This window comes from Cynocephalus volans, chromosome 16, assembly GCF_027409185.1.
Source record: "Cynocephalus volans isolate mCynVol1 chromosome 16, mCynVol1.pri, whole genome shotgun sequence".
Classification (NCBI taxonomy): Eukaryota; Metazoa; Chordata; class Mammalia; order Dermoptera; family Cynocephalidae; genus Cynocephalus; species Cynocephalus volans.
The window spans coordinates 35,167,868-35,188,653 of NC_084475.1; the positions used below are offsets into that span (position 1 = coordinate 35,167,868).

Sequence of the window (20,786 nt, forward strand, 5' to 3'; positions counted from 1 at the left end):
TTTTTTTAATGTTCTAAGGAATAATGTTTGGCATCAAAAAGTACGGTAAGCACTTTTGATTTGATTTGTAGCTAAAACAAAACAAATACTAAAAATCAAGTACTAAAATACCGGTGTCCTGTGACAGGGTAAATACCCCCCTTCAAGTAATGTTCCTCCCACAATTAAAGTAACATTTTATTTCTCTCTCTGAGAGTTTATTAAGGAAAAGAAACCATGATTTTTTTTTTTAGTTGAGGTGAAAAAACTGCTTCATAAGTTCATAAGTTGTAAAATCCACTGCTTGAGAGGGACTGCAGTGAATGTAATTAAGAGATAAAACACAATATAATCCTTTTCGAATTCCACGGTGTCCATAGACATACTTCATAGTGCCCCACATGGCAGGGCACTTTTCCAGTTCTGGCAGAACAGTTCCTGGTTGCTTTTGCTGACGAGTTACATCAAATGGGTAGGATATTATCTGTGTTATGGCTCCAGCTACACCTCCACAATGGAAGTTTTTGTGAGTTTTCAAAACTAAGACATTAGGGTTGTCTGATAAAGGTCTGCCAAGAAGGGGAGGAGCATGGGAAAGCCTAACACTCTTTAAAGTATCAAAAGTGAAAAATGAAACACCTGCCTATGGAGCCGTTCCTAATACAGCATGCATTAGGCCTCTGTAAAATCCAAGGAAACCACCTTCCTGTGCATAAATTGTTTTGAATGCATGAATAATTCCTATATAGGTGTGCTCCCCTCTCACCTGGAATGCTAGGCGTACTCTAACCATATCAAGAGGGTAAGTACAGATAACTGCTGTCATACCTGCCATAGATCCAGTCATTCATCTGTGCACATGACCAGAAATTCCCAGTTTTGTAGTAATTAACATTTTATGATGCTCAAATGCCATAAACTGGATTGAGCCATAGGGAAAGATTTGAATCATCATTGCACCATGTCCTTTATTATAACCCAAGGTATCCTTCCTTTGGGGGAACAGCAAGCAATGAAGAAAATACTCCTAAATGCTTGCAATGATGATTGCGAGCTTGTAATTAAACCCTGCTCAATCCAAAGGAGCAACTGTTGTTTTGGCACAGCATCTGGCAACACCTTGGCCAGAAAGAAGCGCAGCCAGTAGAAGTCTCAGCAGGTGGTGCATGGGGGGGGGGTACCACCGCCATCAGGACTAGGGCTGCATCCGGAGCCTACTTACAAACCACCGGCTGGGACCATGACACGAGTGGGCAGTGACAGGAGGCCAACCGCTGAGCCAACTGGGCGAAAGAACCCCAAATCTTTAACAACTGCAAGCATCTTCTCTCAAAATTATATCAGGGCTGCTATGAGCAACACTGGCCTGAGCATTATCACGTCATTACCTGGGCTGATGAAGACCACACGGACACTGAACTGAAACGTCAGTTTCTAGCATGTCACCATTCACAGTATTACTTACTAGTTTGTGGAAACAAGGAAAGGAAGTGGTATAGCTTCTCTTGCATTTGGCACAAGGGCTGGAAGGTCAGTGCTCTGTGAGATTTTGTTATGTCCCTGGGGCATCCAAGTTCCACAGTGATCACTGCCCTCTCTCCTTTCCATGCTGAAGACTGAACAGGTCTGAGTGAGCTACCAGAAAGACTGGGGGCTAAATGGCTCATAAGTAAGAATCTATCCCAAAGCAGGTAGGCAAAGGCATGTTACTGAAGCTGGTTTGACGCTATTGAGAAGGTTGACGTGTGTGAGTTTGTACTCTGGAATTTTCTTTTCAGTACATTCTGTCTGGGAAGAGAAGGGCCGTGCTACCTGGCAATCATCAAAACAGGGTGTGTGAGTAGAAAAGTTGGGAGTAAAAAGTTCTCACCTCTAAAATGCGGTGCTGAGATTCTTCCCATGTTGTCTGTATTGAGTTCTGAAATCGGGAAAGAGCTTGGTGAGGGTGCCGTGTGTGTGTGTGTGTGTGTGTGTGTGTGTGTGTGTGTGTGTGTGTGTGTGTGTGTGTGTGTGTGTGTGTGTGTGTGTGTGTGTGTGCGCACGCTCATTTGTGACCCAGGAGAGACTAGATTGTGTTCATAATTTCTCTAGGCATTTGCAGAATGACTACCCACCACTAAGCTGGGAGCCTGAAAAGAAGCCCTGGGAGGATGGGGTCGCTTTTGTCCTTATCTGCCCAGGATTTTCCCCTTTAAAATATCCACCCCTCTGAACACCACAGTGGACACACAGCCCCGGCTGGGCCAGTCATGGTGCCCTAGCCACAGTGATTTCTGTAGATTGGATGACCCCCCGCAACCTCACTGAGGCTTAATCCCCACTGTAACTATTGAGGGTGGGAAATCCTATTATGGTAATTGAAAGATGGGTTCTTGAAGCGGTCATCCCTCATCGGATTGTAGGACCTTGCAGTAGTGAACAGATTAAAAATGGCAGTCAGGGGTGTGGTTCTGAGGGCTGTAAAAGGAGAGTGCATGAGGAGCTATCTCCTTGTCTGCTCCCCCATTTTCTGCCATGCAAGACCCCTGCAGTGCTGTAAAGCCACCACCAAGAAGATCCTCACCAGATGTGCTCCCTTACTTTGAACTTCCCAGCCTCTGAAAATGTAAGCAATAAATTTTGTTTTCTTACAAGTACCCATTTCCAAGGGTTTTGTCATAAGCAGCAGAAATGGACTAATACAGAGATTGATCCAGGGACAGGCACAGGACTGAAGCCTGACCAGTCTGGACTCTTCTCAAGAATGTTTCTGCGGAAGCTGAAGGAGAATAATCTCTCTTTTCTCACTTGTCAGGAGTAATGTGATTGTGACTTGGAAGTGGCCAGCAGCCATGTTTCCAGCCATGTAGAAAAACCTGAGGGCATAAAGTTTCAGGGAAAGCCAGTGAGCTGCAGAGCCCTGGGATGCACCATTCACAAGCCACGCTGGGTCTGTTCATGCATGAGGCCAGCTCCATTCTGACTATTTGGTTACAAGAGCCAGAATGTCACTATTTACTGTTTGAGTTCATTTAATGTGTGTTTCTATCACTCTAAAAGGAAACTGACAAATACAGATTTATGAAAAAACAAGACATGGGCACTGCTCTCAGAGAACATATGATTCATATTGAAAAACAGGAACAATTACAAAAGACAGAACAAGTTAGAATATACTCAAGCTTTCCATGGTGCTTACTGCACATCTACCTGTGCCATGGACCAGTCTATCATCAAATGTTTGAAGAAGTGGGAGAGCGGACAGCTGGCTTAGAACAATGGCCATTCCCACCAGATTCAGAAGTTTCCAGGTCTTGCTTTAAACAATTTCAAGTTCTGAAAGACAGTGGCGTGGGTACAAAGAGCACAGGCTTTGGAGCCAAACACAGGGTGAAACCCGAGTTTGCCATTTCTTGTCTACTTTCTGCATTTGTCAATAATACCCTGCCTCCAAAATGGCTAAACAAAATAGACACTTAACTTTCACCTGCCAAGTCCAGAAGTAGAGTAACTCCCCAGCTAGTTAATTTCACGGCTCAATCATGCCCTCGGGGACCCCGGCTCTTCTGTCTCTCCCACTTGGCCATTTTGGGTCACAAGATGACTGCAGTTATTCCAGGCATCTCATTCAGGAAACATGAAATCTAGAGATTCTGTCTTTTCCAATGTTCCCTAAGAGTTCAGAGACTTTTCCAGGCTATCTGGTGCCCAGCAGACCTGCCCTCCCATCTCATCGGTCAGAGCTGAGGCACACCAATCCCCCAACTAAAAACTGACAATGAGAGTAACTCTCGCCTGATTGTTTTAAATTAGTCAGCTCTTAAATTTAGAATATCAACTACAATCGACTTCCTCTGAAGCCTGCGAAGGATGTACCGGTGGGGGAGGCGCTAGACACTCAACGCAATTAAAGCAGCGCATACCAGCCTGGGAGAGGGGAGCCGGAAGGTCAGCTGGCAACTAATAATGTCTGATGGAGTGACACGGGCTGGTTACAAAGCCTCTCTGAGCCTTGGTTTTCTGCTCTGTAGAATGGGATTTAAAATATCTACCATGTAGGTTTGTGAGGAATAAATCGGATAGTAACTTACTTGGCACATAGCAAGTGCTCAACAAATATTAATTCATTTTCCTCCTTCCCTTTTCATTCAAACACATGTGTTCGACCACATTCTTTGGAACCCCTACTATGCACAAGGCCCTGAGCCAGGCATCAGGGACATGGTGCATGAGAAAAACACAACCCCTGTTGCTTAAATTCTGTAAGAGTGGCAAATAATATGCAAGATTGACACTGAATAATTGAAATTATGATCATGGTGATGCTGAAGGGAAGTAGAGGGAGATGTCATATTCAGTAATCTTTTGATCCTTTCTTTTCAATTTAGAGAGCAAAAAAAGCTAGTATTTTCATTGCTCCTGAGTAGCAAATAGAGAGAGAAATGTTTATCACACACTGACCTTTACCTTTTTAGGCTTGTTTGCCTTTTCCAAAAGTGAAAGGCTATTTTGGTTGTGCTTTCTCTCCTATCTTAATTCAGCAGTGGTAACCTAATTGTTACAGACTTGCATCTCACAGAAGAATTTTTTTAAATCTCTGTGCTTACCTGTGGTTGAAAGAATAAAAATGATTTCCCTGATGAATCTCAACAAAGAGTAATAGTCACAGGTACAGCATAAGACATAGGCACAACTTAATTTTTTTTTTAGTTGAAGCACAATAGTAAACCTGAATATTCTTTTTTTTTTTTTTTTAACCTGAATTTTCTGAGGCTGGGTCTCTTCAGAAAATTTTGCAATTCCTGCACTGTCACAAGTATCAAACACAAGCACTACTTTACATTCACAAATGATGTAATTCAGAGTTTCCTCAACTTGGCTGTGTATTACAATACCTTAGGGAGCTTGTCAAAAATACAGATATCATCAGTCCTCGTTATCCACAGAACTCATGTCTGCAAATTCACCAACTTGCTAACATTTATTTGTAATCCCAAAATCAACACTTTATTTTCACAGCCATTCAGAGACATGTACAGAGTGTCTAAAAATTTGAGTCGCCCACCGTGCACACTGCCAGCATAGTGGTCTAACAAGACCAGGCTCTATGTAGTTTTCAGCTCTCCTATGGTCTACTTAGTGCCATGGTTTTTGCATTTTTGTGCTCTTTATTGGTGATTTTACTGTTTAAAATAGCTCCCAAGCATAGTTTTGAAGTGCTGTCTAGTGTGCCTAAGCACAAGATGGCTGTGATGTGCCTTCCAGAGAGAAAACATGTGCTAGATAAGCTTTGTTTGGTTATGACTTCTAGTGCTATGGGCCATGAATTCATTGTTAAATGAATAAGCAATCCTGTACATCCAAAAAAGGAAGAGGAAATTTGCTGATCTGGGTGTGAGGCTGCTCAAGAGAGTGCTAACATCTACAGTGCACGACAAATCTAGGAAAAAGATGGAAGAGTGGCTAAATTCGTGGATTCATGAGATGACAGATTAAAAGAAAAAAGAAAAAAGCACAGTGAACAGCATTATGGTGAGGCTGAATGCCAAAGAAATTTATGTTCATGTTATTCGGGGTCAAAAAGAATTATGTTAAACCCTCTTTGGCTAGCGCTGGCTGGCTCACACATTGAGGCATGAAAAAAATGTGAAACTTGCCGGTGAGATAAGTGAGGAAGATCAGGAAACGGTGAAACAATTTTTAAAATGTCTGCTAAGTGTTATACAGGAAAAGGGCTATGGGAAAGAGCAGATTTCCAACGCTGATGAGCCTGGCTTGCTTTACAAGGAAACTGGCAAATGGACCTATAGAATGGAGCTTCAGCTGATGAAAATGTTGTAACTGGAACCTAACCTTGTATTTTTCTCTTGCAGTTCACTATTACCTAATTTAGTGTTTCCTGTGACTTTACAGAATATAACTACCATAAATAGCAAGAACTGGCCCAACCTGATTTACCCTCATAGATTTTGAAACATAAGGCAGGCCCCAGAATTCTGTATTTAGGTCAGCCCTTCATTTGACTCAAAGCAGTTTAGGATTTCAGAGTCATTTGTACGCTCAGTTTCCACATATTTCCGAAATTCTATCATGTTGTCTATAGTTTTTGTTTTTTTTTTCTGGGTTAATGGGATCTGATGGTGGACTGCTTGGTGTGCCTTACACAAGGATGCTTTACTTCTGTGATTGTCTGGAAAGGAAGTAGGCTGGATGACTTTATTTCTTTTTAACATTAGTTGATTCCTAAGAGAGATCACATCTACTTGTTAAGATACCCTACATTCCTCTACCCATCTTCTCGCCCCTCAAATTTAAACTCCATCTGGGAGCTTAAATTTAACCATGAATATTTGGCTCACCAGGATAAACCTAATGCCTAGACAGTGATTTTCACATAGTAGACATTCTGCCCAGCATGAGTCAGGCACTGTGATGAAAATGGAATTCTTCCTTTAAATCAGGCGTTCTCAGTTAGAGAATTTTGCCCCCCAGGAAAGATTTGGTAGTGTCTGGAGGCATGGTTGGCTGTCACAACTCAGGAGGTGGGGGTGATTCTGGCATCTAGCGGATAGAGGTGCCAAACATTTTACAATGCATAGGACAGCCTCCACCCCCCATGAGAAAGAACTGTCTGGCTTGAGATGCTGATCGTGCCCAGGTTGAGGGAAATGTGCTCAAATGGCTGTAACAATCACAGAAGGCAATTTCTTATCCTCAGATCCTGCACTCCAGCCAGTTTCTACAGGTAAACGACACAGCAGTACTGAATCCCGACACTCCCCACAGCCTGCCCACCCTGCAGCAGCGATGTGGAAAGATTCCCGGGGAAGGCTCACCTCTCCCCTTTCCCACTGGTTTTTTGTTGCTCTCCTAAGCCAAGAATGCATGCATTTTTTTCCCCAAGTTTTTACATACACACTCGTGTTCCCTGTTTTTGTCAACCATCCCTTTTTCCTTGTTTGCACCTCATCCAAAGTGGAGTCCAGCTTCCTAGGAAACAGCTGTACCCTGACCTCCTTTGTGGAGTTTCTATAAATGGCTTGGGAAAGAATGCAACCAGGGACCCACGAACATGCGCTGTCTCTTCCTCGCCTCATGAACAAAAGGAACCTCAACCTGCCAGAGACCCAGACTCTGTGGCCACACCTGACAGATCTGCCCTGCTCTTTGGTTATTGCTGTCACATGCTTAGTCAGTGAGGAAAGGACACTGGATTCCTAAAGGTCAAATTTCCTGAGCAGAAATATTTGTGGGCAGGAAAAAAAAATGACAGGACACTTTAATTCAGATGCAGCATTTAGTTTTCTGTAAGATTTGGTTTGAGAGAGAGAAAAAAGACAAGCTGAATTTAGCCAAATAATAGAAGGTTGTGAATAAATCTATATTCATTTACCTTCTATTGTCATGATTTCCATCTATTAGAGGAAAAAATATCTAAAATAAGATTTTTTCCACTTAGAGGTTAATCAAGATTAAGCAAATTAATTGACTTTATTAATTTACCATGTGTTTAATGAGTACTTACTGTATACCATGATCTTTGCTAGGCCTGGAAATACAAAAACGGAGAGGACACAATCCCTGCTCCAATGAGCAATATCAGCAATTAACAACACCTTAACATGCATTTTTCTGTTTAAAAAATACAGCCACAGACTGGAAGAAAATATTTGCAACACTCATATTTGATAAAGGACTGTTATCCAAAATATACAAAAAATGCTTGAAATTCAACAATAAGAAAATGAACAGCCTGATTTTTAAAAATGAGCAAGGGCCTGGCCTGTTAGCTCAGTTGGTTAGAGCATGGTGCTAATAACACTAAGGTCTGGGGTTCAATCCCTGTACCAGGCAGCCACCAAAAAAAAAAAAAAAAAGAAGTCCCAAACAGATACCAAGGAAGATAAACAAATGGCAAATAAGCATATGAAAAGATGCTTCATATTACACGTCATCAGGAAATGAAATTAAAACAACAATAAGATACCTCTACACCCCTACTTAGAATGGCCAAGATCCAGAACACTGACAACACCAAATGCTGGTGAGGATGTGCAGCAACAGGAACACTCATTCACTGCTGCTGAGAATACAAAATGGTACAGCCACTTTGGAAGACTTTGACAGTTTTTTACTAAACTGAACATACTCTTACTATACAATCCAGCAATCATGCTCCTTGGTATTTACCCAAATGAGCTGCAAATGGACATTCACACAAAAACCTGAAAGTGGATGTTTATAACAGCTTTACTTATAATTGCCAAAACATGGAAGCAACGAAGATGTCCTTAAGTGCTAAAAAAAAAAAAAATGAGTTCTCAAGACATAAAAAGACATGGAGGAAGCTTTAATACATATTACCAAGTGAAATGAACCAATCGGAAAAGGCCACATGCTGTGATTCCAACTGTGATAGTCTGGAAAAGGCAAAACTACGGAGACAGGAAGAAGACCAGTGATTGCCAGGGGTCGGTGGGGAGGGAGGATAAATAGGTGGCGTGTGAGGATCCTTAGGGCGGTAAAACTCTTCTGTCTGATATTAAAATGGTGGAAACTTGTCATTACACACCTGTCAAATTCACAGAATATACAACACCAAGAGTGAACCTTAAAGTAAGCTAAAGCTTTGGGGTATGATGATGTGTCTAGGTAGGTCCATGTATTATACCAAATGTACCACTGGTTGATAGCAGGGGAGGCTATGTGTGGGGGTGGGGGGAGTATAAGGTATATGGGAATATGGGAATTCTCTGTACTTTCCACTTAATTTTGCTGTGAACTTAAAACTGCTCTAAAAATAGTCTATTTTTCAAAAAAATATACCAACTATGTATATATATATATATGCCCATAATCAGTAAGTTCAATGGCCTATTTTAGATGGCCAGTCAATCTCTCAAGCAATAAAAGACAGAATTTACTGAGTCATATAAATAAACAAGCCTGGACACAGCTTTCTCCGGGCTCAAAGGACAGTTCCACGACACAGTCTGTATCTCTCCATTTCAACATTTTGCTTCTTCAGTGTTGGTTAATTCTCTTGCTTCCTGTAAGACAAGAACAGCAAACCCAGCACCTTCTTACTTACTTTCAGTTCATATCAAGTGAGAAGAAAGCAAACAGGCTGAAAGTGAAGGAAGAGATTGTTTCTCCAGACTACTGTTTATCAGACGAATGCTGAGTAGATAGCAGGGGGCAAAAACCCCAGCTGAGCACTATTAATGGAGACCTGAAATACATCATGTGTTCAGAGAACCACGTGTGGTCCAAAAATAGACAGAGCACCTTGTGTAATAAAGACTAGAGAGGTGGAGCAGAGACCAGATCATGATTTCATCTTTTAGGCAACAGAGAGTTATTGAAAGAGTTTATGCAAGGTTGTGCAATTAACAAATTTTGGGTTCTGAAAGATCACACTGACAGTGGGGACGTGCTGTGTGAGTTGGACAAGGGCCCCTCTGAGCTGCTTCAGTTCCCACATTTTACAAATGTGGACAACAACAGTACCCATACCATAGAATTGTGGTGAGGTTTCAATGAGCTAATAGTTGTAAAATGTTTGGGACAGTGCTTGGTACTTGGTGAAAGCTAAATATTTGCTTCTACTGTTATTGTCACTATTATTATTATTATTGCTGTTGTTATTGGAACGGAAGAGTGTGAGGTCGGAGGTAGGAAAGTGAGAAGCCAAACCATCTACACCCACACAGTTTGCTCTTCATCAACATAACTTTTCTATTCCAGAAACTCTTGCCCTGGAAGGTAAAGCTTCATTTTTCACTCCAGGAACATCCCAGAAGACCCATCGATAAAAAACATGAAATGATAGATTTTACTTCAAGACTGCTTAAACCTTTGTCTCAAAACCCTCACCTTGCTGTGTCTTCCAATCCTAAACTATTTTGTCATGGTCATTATCTAAGACCCCACATTGTCAGACCCACCCCAACCAGAATTCAAAACCTCATAACAGCTCAACTTGGCCTTCCTCTCACTGACATGCTACCAAGACTCTGAAGGTGGAGCTCGGCATCACTGTGCCGAGCAGTAGTCTCTTTGTCTTACGACCCGATTGTTTTGGTGGTATTTGCAGGAAGCCAGCACTCAGGAGCAGGCAGCTCAGAAACTGGCAACGGTCCAGGTGAGAGATGATGAAGGATGAGCAGGGACTGCTGACAAGGGAGGGACATCTGAAAAGAAGCATTGTGAAGGAGGGAAGCCTTAGCAACGGTGTGGGGAGACAGGCAACATTCAAGGACACCTCTCAGGTTGGCAGTGTCAGTACCTGGGAAGACTGTAGAAGTGTTTCCCAAAGTAGAACTGGCAGAGTTTATTAGATATAATGCAGTGTATGCATTGACATGTCATCATTGGACCCAGCTTTATTAAACTAATCCTGATTCATAATTATCCATGAGTCCTGCAAACAAAGAACCTTTCAGAGGTAGGGTGGTTTGGCTGCTAATAGTTTGGGTTAGGCTTCTCTGGATCATAAGAGGATGTGATCCCTAGACCCTGCTCTAATTCTCTCCTTAATCAGAAACGTCGCCTGTTTCTGAACACTGTAGTATTAGTGCATCACCCAGATGTGGCTGGGCCGACGTGTGTCCCCCCCATTTTTCTTCTGTGCCTGCCAATTTCTGAATTGCTAATGCCCATAAAACATAAACTTCACTCTCAAGACACTGATGTAGACTATACTGAGTATTTCGGGGAAAGATAAAGGTAGGGTGACAAACTCATCCCAGTGTTAGCACTAGAAGTTCAGCATCCCAGGAACCTCACGGTCCCAGGCAAATTGAGATGGCTCATCAACCAGGATAAAGGAGAAGGTTAAAATTCCCCTCACTGGGCCGGCCCGTGGCTCACTCGGGAGAGTGCGGTGCTGATAACACCAAGGCCCCGGGTTCGGATCCCATATATGGATGGCCGGTTCACTCACTGGCTGAGCATGGTGCTGACAACACCAAGTCAAGGGTTAAGATCCCCTTACCGGTCATCTTTTTAAAAAGAAAAAAAAAAATTCCCCTCACTGGAAAGTTTATAGTAATAAATGCTTACATTAAGAAAAATGAAAGATCTCACATAAACAACCTAACTTTACATCTCAAGGAATTAGAAAAGAAGAACAGACTAAAAGAACAAGGTTAGCAAAAGGAAGGAAATATTAAAGCAGAAAAAAATTAGAGACTAGAAAAACAACAGAAAAGATCAATAAGATTGAGTTGGTTTTTTGAAAAGATAAAATTGACAAATCTTTAGCTAGACTAATTCAAAAAAAGAGAACTAAAATAAGTAAAATTATAAATAAAAGAGGAGACATTACAACTGACAGCACAGAAATTTGAAGGATCATAAGAGACTACTATGAATAATTATATGTAAACAAATTGGATAACCTAGGAGAAATGGACAAATTCCTAGAAACACACAATCTACCAAGATTAAATTATGAATAAATGTAAAATCTGAATATACCAATACTGAATAAAGAGACTGAATCAGAATCAAAAATCTCCCAAGAAAGAAAAGTTCAGGATCAGATGGCCTCACAAGTAAATACTATCAAACGTTTTTTTGGGGGGTTTTTTTGGCAGCTGGCCTGTACAGGGATCAAACCCCGAACCATGGTGTTATCAGCACAACACTCTAAACAACCAAGCCTAATGGCCAACCCCTATCTATGAAACATTTAAAGAGTTAATGCCAACCTTTCTCAAACTCTTTCAAAAAAACTGAAGAGGAGGCAACACTTCTAAAACTCATATTGTGAGGTCAGTATTACCCAGGTACCAAAGTCAAAGACAGTACAAGAAAAGAAAACTACAGGCCAACATCTCTGATGAACACAGATGCAAAAATGCTCAACAACATACTAGCAAACCAAAGTCACCAGCACATTAAAAGGATCATACACTGTGATCAAGTGGGATTTATTTGAGGGATGCAAGGATGGTTCGACATAAACATATCAATCTATGTGATACAGCACATCAACAGAATGAAGGACGGAAATCCTATGATCATCTCAACAGATGCAGAAAAAGTGTTTGACAAAATTTAGCATCTTTTCATGATAACAAATTAGGTATGAAAAGAATGTACCTTAGCACAATAACGACCATATATGATAAGCCCATAGCTGACATCGGTGAAAATTTGAAAGCTTTTCCCCTAAGACCAGGAACAAGACAAAGATGCCCACTCTTGACACTTCTATTCCAGATAGTACTGGAGCTCCTAGCTAGAGCAATTAGCAAGACAAAGAAATAAAAGTTATCCAAATTGGACTGGAAGAAGTAAAATTGTCCTTGTTTGCAGATGACATGATCTTATATACAGAGAACTTTAAAGACTCTGCCAAAAAACTGTTAGAAAAAATAAAAGAATTCAGTAAAGTTGCAGCATACAAAGTCAACATACAAAAATCAGTAGCATTTTTATTCACTAACAACAAACTATCCAAAAAGAAATCAAGAAAACAATACCAATTACAACAGTTACAAAAAGAACAAAATACTTAGAGATAAATTTAACCAAGGAGGGAAAAGATATGTACACTAAAAATTATAAAACCTTGATGAAAGAAATTGAAGACACAAATAAATGGAAAGATATCACGTGTTCACAAGTTGGAATACTTAATATTGTTAAAATGTCCCTACTACCCAAAGCAATCTACAGATTCATTGCAATTCCTATCAAAATTTCAATGACATTTTTCACAGAAATAGAAAAACAATTCTAAAATTCATAGGCAACTGCAAAAGACCCTGAATAGCCAAAGCAATCTTGAAGAAGAACAAAGCTAGAGACATTACACTACCTGATTTCATAGTTTATCACATAGCGATAGTAATCAAAACAGTATGGTACTGGCAGAAAAGCAGACACATATATCATTGGAACAGAATAGAGAATCCAGAAATAAACCCACCCATACACAGCCACCGAATCTTAGCCAAAGGAACTAAACATACACAATGGGTAAAAGACAGTCTCTTCAATAAACGGTGTTGGGAAAAGTGGATATCCCCATGCAGAAGAATGAAACTGGGCTCTTATCCTATACCATACACAAAAAATCAACTCCAAATAGGTTAAAGACTGTAATGTAAGACCAAAAACCATATAAATCCTAGAAGAAAACAGAGGGGAAAATCTCCTTCCTATTGGTCTTGGCAATGATTTTATGAATGTGACCCCAAAAGCACAGGCAACAAAACAAAAATAAACATGTGGAACTAAATCAAACTAAAAAGTTTCCGTACAGCAAAAGAAACAATCAGAGGCTTCTGGTCAAGATGGCAGAATAGGTGGTCCCCAGCATCTCTCTCTCCCAGAAATCACCAATTTACAACTATTAAAAAGCACTGACAGCCAAGCTGGGGCCACTAGAGCTCAGAGGATGAGGAGGAGAGACCTACATTGTTCATGAAGGCAGGAGAAGCCATGATGAGAGAAAGAAAATACCGCTCTGTTTCAAGCCCTGGCCCATTGCAGGCTGGAGCTGCTGAGCACATGGAACAGGAGCCTGCAAAAGCTGCGGCTGTGCCCTTCAGATGAAGTTGCTTGGAGGCCACAGGGGAGAAGAGGGCCTTGGTGGCCCCCAGGCCAGCAAGACCACTAATAGGGTTCCCGTGGACCCACATAGGAGCAAGGAGCCACAACAACTCAAAAAAAGGAGTGACTCAGAGGCCAGTGAGTCATCACAAGGGACCAACACATGGCCCATCCCATGGGAAGTATTTGGAGCACAGGTGGTGGGTGAGACAGGCTCACTGGGGGAACACTGGGGCACAGCAAGGACAGCTGATCTGCCACCCAATCGGCACAGGACCACAGAGGAGGCTGGTCAGGAATATAGAACTGCAGGGGGTGCAGTTTGATGAAAAGACTCAGGCCCAGACCAGAGTTTCCACACAACCCAGGTCTCACTAGACCAAGTATCTATAAAGTCAACCATTAAAACCTGAGCAGCACAAGAAGCCTTGCCTATGGAATCAGCAGCAAAGCACCAATTTAGCTCAACCACAGAGTTCAAGTGCTGGTCCCCACAGGAAGTTCCCCCATTTTAGAAGTAAGCAAAGGACAACAAATTAGTTCCAGTGCAGAGTTTAAGTGGTGAGAACAGCAAATAATCCAACACAGAAGTGAAAGAAAAAGCAAAGTACCCTCAACCAGAGACAAGGTTTCATATTAACTGGTAAAGGCCTCATTTCACCAAAGAACACCTATAACACCTAAAAGGACCGGAAGTCCCCTGGGCTACCAAGCCAGAAAGGGGGGGAGGGCTGGGGGCCTCAACCATGCCCCCTGACACCCACAACCAGTCCCAAAGGTGGGGTCCAAGGGCCTCAGCCACACACGCCCCCACAAGCAACCCCCAGTGATGACCACTGAGCAACAGCAGAAAGTGCCCCAGGCTCTCCCAAGCTGGGGTGGTAGGAAATGAGGGCTTTTGCCACACCCCCCTGGCATCTGCACCCAGCCCGGCAATGACCAAGCCAGCACTGGAAGCCCCCCAGTCTCCCCTGTGGGAATGAGGTGGTGCCACAGGCCTCAACCCCACCCCTCCTCCTTCCTCCTTCCATCCCATTTCCTTCCCCTTTCCCCTTCCCTCCCAACTGCTCCACAACAACATCCTAGAATGTAAAAAAATAGTAATATTAATAAATAATTAACCTAAAAAAAAAGAAACAATCGGCAAAATGAAAATATAACCTACGAATGAAAGGAAAGTATTTGCAAACACTATATCTCATAAGTGGCAAATACCCATAATATATAAGGAACTCATACAACTCAATAGCAAAAAAATAAATAACACAATTAAAAATGGGCAAAGGAGTTCTCGAAGCTTCTTTCTGACAAGCAAGGGGACCCTTAAGTCTGGTTTTTGGAATTTTCTTGGCAGCCTAGCCCCAAATTCCAGTTTGAGCTCCTGCCTCAACTGAAGAACCCAAGACTGCCTCCTGCCTTGGGGCTGGAAGAATCATCAGCCTCTCTGCACTGGCCAGAGGGAGAAAAAACAGCATGAAGCAAATGGACGTACTGATGAATACAAAATGAGACAGACAAACTTAACAGACAAGCCAGTGGGGAGATTTTGAAAGTAAAACAGAAATATAACCAACCCTGCCAACCATTTTTTCAGAAAGGGTCAGAATTGATCACCAAAATTCCAAATTTGGGGGTAACAACATTTGTCAACCATCCATAAGCCTCTGTGCTGCTTGGGGAGGAGGACAAAGAGGTGCTGCGTTACTTGACCACAGTTGGAGTGACACATCTGAAGATATTAAATCAGGTGACAGGACAGATTTTTATTTTGATGAAAATCTTTACCTTGAAAATAAAGTTCTCTCCAAAGAATTTCATCTGAATGAGAGTGGTGATGCATCTTCAAAGTCCACTGAAATCAAATGGAAATCTGGAAAGGATTTGCTGGAATGTTCCAATGCAGAATAAAGCCAGCAGGAAGAGGCAACATGAGGGACCAGAGAGCCGCCCACCTGGTTTACTGACCCTTCTGATGCAGGTGCAGATGAGCTAGGAGAGGTCATCAAAGATGGTATTTGGCCAAATCCATTGCAGAACTACTCCTTCCCGATATGGATGATGATGAAGGAAAAGCGTTGGAAGATACTGATGATGGGAGGAGGATGAAGGTGCAGATGATGGCGAGGCAGGAGGAGGAGGAAGGAGATGACCAATAGAACACTGTTCTGCAGGTCTCTCTTCTCTGCACCATGATTCTCAACTTATTGCGGGGGAAATGCCTTTGGGAAAATAATCTCTACCCTTTCTCTTCCAAATTCATCTTTATCCCTTCCCATCTCAACAAAAACTATACGGAATCAACACTGCCATGCTCTGTAGGAAAAAAGAAAATCTCTCTGCTCTCTTTGCTCTGCTGGAATGTGGAGGGTGCCAGGCCCCCTGTGCAGCAGAGCAAGGATTCTAGCTTTTTCCCTCCTTTCTCTGTATATGGTGCTCAGAGATTACACGGTCTCTAGGTGAATGTGGGCAGTTAGCATTTCTCAATATGTATCTGTCTACTTTCTCTCACTTAAAAAAAGAAAAAAACTTTTAAAAATGGGGTCATAGAAGGTCAGCAAAGGGTGGGATTGAGATGTTTGCGGGGGCATTTTGACAAGATGGCTTCTCCTTTGGCGTGTTTAATTGTGATGTTTAAAGGACATCCTTGCAGTTAAAGATGACACTTTTAAAATAAAATTCTCTAATAATGACTTAAGCCCCATCACTTGCTGGGAGAGTCAGCAGAACTGGCAGGATCTTATTTGGAACCAACATTCTGTATTGTAATTTTGTTCCTGTCTATTTTTAAATGTTCTTTTTGTTTCACTGGAAAGGAAGGAAGATGCTCAGCTTTAAATGTTAGAAGTGTACAAGTTGCTTTGTTACAATAAAACTAAATGTGTATACACACACAAAAATGGGCAAAGGACCTGAGTAAACATTCTTCCAAAGACATACCAATGGCCAACAGATATATGAAAAAGTGCTCAGCATCACTAATCATCAGGGAAATGCAAATCAAAACCACAATGAGACATCAACTCAGAACTGTGAGGATGGCTGGTATCAGTCAAACGATTAGTGCTGGTGAGGCTGTGGAGGAAAGGAAACCCTTGTACTCTGTTGGTGGGATTGTAAATTGGTATAGCCACTATGGAAAACAATATGGAGGTTTCTCAAGTAACTAAAAATAGAACTACCATATGATCCAGCAATCCCACTGCTGGGTGTACATCCAAAGAAAATGAATCAGTATGTCAAAGAGATGTTTGCACTCCCAGGTTCATTGCAGCAGCATCCACAATAGCCAAGATATGGAAACAACCTAAGCGTCTGTTGAGGGATGAATGGATAAAGAAAATGTGATACACACACACACTCTCTCTCTCTCTCTCACACACACTGGAGTACTATTCAGCCATGAAAAAGAAGGAAATCCTGCCATTTGCAACAACATGGATGAACCCAGAGGACATTATGTTACATGAAATAAGCCAGACACAGACAAATACTGCATGATCTCACTTATATGTGCAATCTAAAGAAATCAAACTCATAGAAACAGAGTAGAAAATTGGTTGTAAGGCGCTGAGGTGTGGGAGAACAGGGCAGGGAGAGGAAGTTGGTCAAAGGAAATAAACTTTTAGTTATAAGATGAATAAGTTCATCTTATCTAATGTACAGCATGGTGACTATAATTAATAATAATATACTGTATACCTTAAACTTGCTGAGAGTAGATCTTAAGTGTTTTCAACACACACACACACACACACACACACACACACACACACACACACACACACACACACACACACACACACACAGTAACCACATAAAGTGATGGGAATGTTAATTAGCTTGATTGTGGTAGCCACTTCATAATGTATACATATGTCAAAACATCATGTTGTACACCTTAATTATATACAATTTTTATTTGTCAATCATACCTCAATAAACCTGGGGTGGGGGCAATCTCCCCCCTTTCCCTGAAGTTCTTCTCCACAGGCTGCGGGGTCCACCCACCCCCATGCCTCCAACAGTTTTTTCTGGTCTTTCCAGCTGGTACCTCCTCCGCTCACATTCCTTTACAAAATTCCATCAGTGTGTGTAATTCATTCAACACCACAAAAGCCCACCCAGCAGGGTTCAGCCTAACAAAAATCACCTGTGGTTCCTCACGTTCCTGGGGCCACATGTGTGTGTGTGTGTGTGTGTGTGTGTGTGTGTGTGTGTGTGTGTTAGGGTTCAGCCTAACAAAAATCACCTGTGGTTCCTCACGTTCTTGGGGCCACGTGTGTGTGTGTGTGTGTGTGTGTGTGTGTGTGTGTGTGTGTGTGTGTGTGTGTGTGTGTTTACTACAGGAGATGGGAGCAGTGGTCTACTACTGGAAAGTATACTTACACAGAGACTGTCTCTGGAAATTGGGGGTTGACACTTGCCATAAATTTTATAACGAAATGCTTCCCTCTCAAATCTCCCACACTTTCAACAAGTCTTAAGACTGACAGGACTTTTCAAAATGATTCCCCGGTGGCTGGCAGACTCCCTTCCCGTCTCCTTCCAGCCTGCCCTCATGGAACTGCTGCTCACCATGCAATTTTTCTCTCCTCTCTCCACGTGCTCTCTTGGGGGTGATTTCAGCAAGACTCATGGGGTAATTCTGTTTCCACCCCTTTTATTTCTCAGTGCATTTATTGTTTAGAAAAAGTTCTGTACTCAAAGCAGGGCAGGGTCTGCGGAAGGAGATGGATAGTCAAAATGGTTGAATGGAGATGAACAGATCAGAGAAAAACTTTTGTTAAAAAAAAAAAAAAGTGCCATTTGCTAAAGATTCATGCCTTTCTTTGACCCTTTTGTAAATTGGGCCAAGAGTAGTGCCTACTCCCAAGGTTGCTGTGCAGTGAAAGGAAGTAACACGGGCAAAGTGCTTAGAACATACAGTAGGTAAAAGCTCAGCAGAGGTCAGTACTGTCACCATCAGCTCTGTGGGCTTTAAGAAACATTAGGAGGGGCAGTCTTCTGTGAGCGGAGGGGCAGGAAATGCTTCCCCAGAGAGAAAACACTTGCCCTTTGAATCAAGTCCAATAAGGGAATACTAATTGGGCCAGGAAGAGTTTACTAATGAGTCTAAAATCAAAGACAGTAGATTTTAAATGCCCCGTAACGATGAGCCGGTGGTTAGTGGCATCCATGTACTGAAGAATTTGTTTTAAGGCATTGGTTTCTGTATCTTAGCTAATCTTCAATGCCGTTGAGCCATCACATGAAATGCACAAAATTCTCTAGTTAAACAAGATCCTCCTGTACCAATGCTGCTTATCCAAGGTACTCCCATAGTCAGATGTTCGGATGGATGCTACTGGGGAGTATTGAGTATTTTCTAGTCCTCCCGCTAAAGGGGAACCTCTGTTTCTCATTGGCATGCAACTCAAAGAACCAGACCACTCTCACCTAATAAGCAATTAAGTTAACATTTATCTGGCATCAGAAAGTGAAATTCCATATATACATTCTAAGGAGCTAGAGGCAAAACTGCTGCTGATCCAAGAATCCTGGGATCTTGAAATCAGATTGACAATGGCCTATAGGATTGGTTATTCTTCTGGCTACTGCTGCAAAAGGTTCTCTTCACCCAGGGTGCACAACTGGGATATCTTATAGGGTTACCCAGGTGTAATTCCTCAAAACACTCTGCTAAGCACTAAAGGTTAAATCCAAAACATTTCTGTGGGTTAAAGAGGCATGGAGAGACAGGACTATTCCTCCCCCAAATAAAGGCTGAGGGTGAAGAGAGTAAGACTCCCTAAGGCAAACCGTATGTGAGAAAGGCTCCAAATAAATATTTGGCGAGCAAAAATTTCAGGGAGCTGGAAGGAATCACTCTTAAAATATCAAGATATGATTTCAGGGAAATTCTGAATGCTCTTTTCTGTTCAATACTCTTTTTTTCAATAATTGAGGTCACGTTATGTGCAGTCTTCTTTCTCAACATAATCTCATAGGTATTGAGGATGAATGTTTTAAAAACATCAAAACTGCTCAATTGGTATATAAAAATGGTTTTTAATTTGGATTTTTATTGAATTAGTTTATATTAGCCTTTATTTCACCTCTGTAAATTGTTATATCCTTTGTTCATTTTTCTCCTGTCCTCTTAATGCTTTTAAAATATATATTAGTATGAGGGAGTTGTGGCGAGAGACTGCTAAAGGGTACAGGGCTTCTTTTTGGGGTGAAGAGATTCTAAAATTATGGTGCTGCTTATACTAAAAATCACTGAAGTTCCACACTTTAAATGGGTGAATTACACGGTATGAGAATTATCTCAATAAAGCTCTTTAAAAATATTAGCATAAAACATTTTCATGTTAAGGTATTAAAGCCTCCCTCTTTCAAAATTTGTTGGCAAATTTTCTGATCTCATTTGCCTTTTGCTTTCTCACATGCAGAAGATAGGTACTTTCAGTTAAATCTGTATTCTGCTCAACAAATCCTCCATTGTTTTTATTTGGAAAATTCTGTCACATCCAGAGTTAGTCACTAGTATGTGCTGTTTGTTTCCATTTTTAACCCACCTGGATTTTGGTGTACATTATGAAGCTATAACCTAATATTCCTCAAAAGTTTATCCTTCCCATGTTCCTATGTTTCTTTGCAACACTTTATTTATACTAACATCTATTTCTGGACTACTACCACACTGCTCTGAGAGTTCAAATATAAGCTAATAGCACATTTTTAGTATTTTTTAGCTTTAAAATATGGCTTTATATCTACTACTTCCAGACCATTATTTTTCTTTCAAAATATTCCTAGTTATTCTTGCACTTTTTCTTTCAGATGAAATTTAGAATAATTTATTATTGGATTTGCATTTAACCGATGATCTGATTTGGGAAGAATGGGCACGTTTAAAATATTTTACCAGCTAGAAGGACTATGTATTTTCCCATCTATGTAGGTTTTCTGTTTTCTTCATATAGGTCCCACACACATCTTTAGTTTGTCTATAAATTTTACAAAACTTGTTGCCATAATGAATGGTAACACACTCCCATTATTATTATTATGTTTTTGGCAGCTGGCACATACAGCAGTCTGAACCCTTGACCTTGGTGTTGTAGCACCACACTCTTAACTGTATTAGTCTGTTTTGTGTTGCTATGACAGAAATACCTGAGACTGGGTAATCTATAAAGAACAGAAGTTTATTTGGCTTATGATTCAGGGACAGCTGTATCTGGTGTGGGCCGCAGTCTGCTTCTACTCATGGTGGA

The 20,786-nt window shown here is 41.4% G+C and overlaps 2 pseudogenes; one reads left to right on the forward strand and one right to left on the reverse strand.

Annotated features, from left to right (window-relative positions):
- Positions 1–229: 229 nt before the first annotated feature.
- On the reverse strand, positions 230–2,812 carry LOC134365042 (solute carrier family 25 member 16-like; annotated as a pseudogene).
- Positions 2,813–10,112: 7,300 nt separating this feature from the next.
- Positions 10,113–15,673, forward strand: LOC134364500 (protein SET-like; annotated as a pseudogene).
- Positions 15,674–20,786: the final 5,113 nt, after the last annotated feature.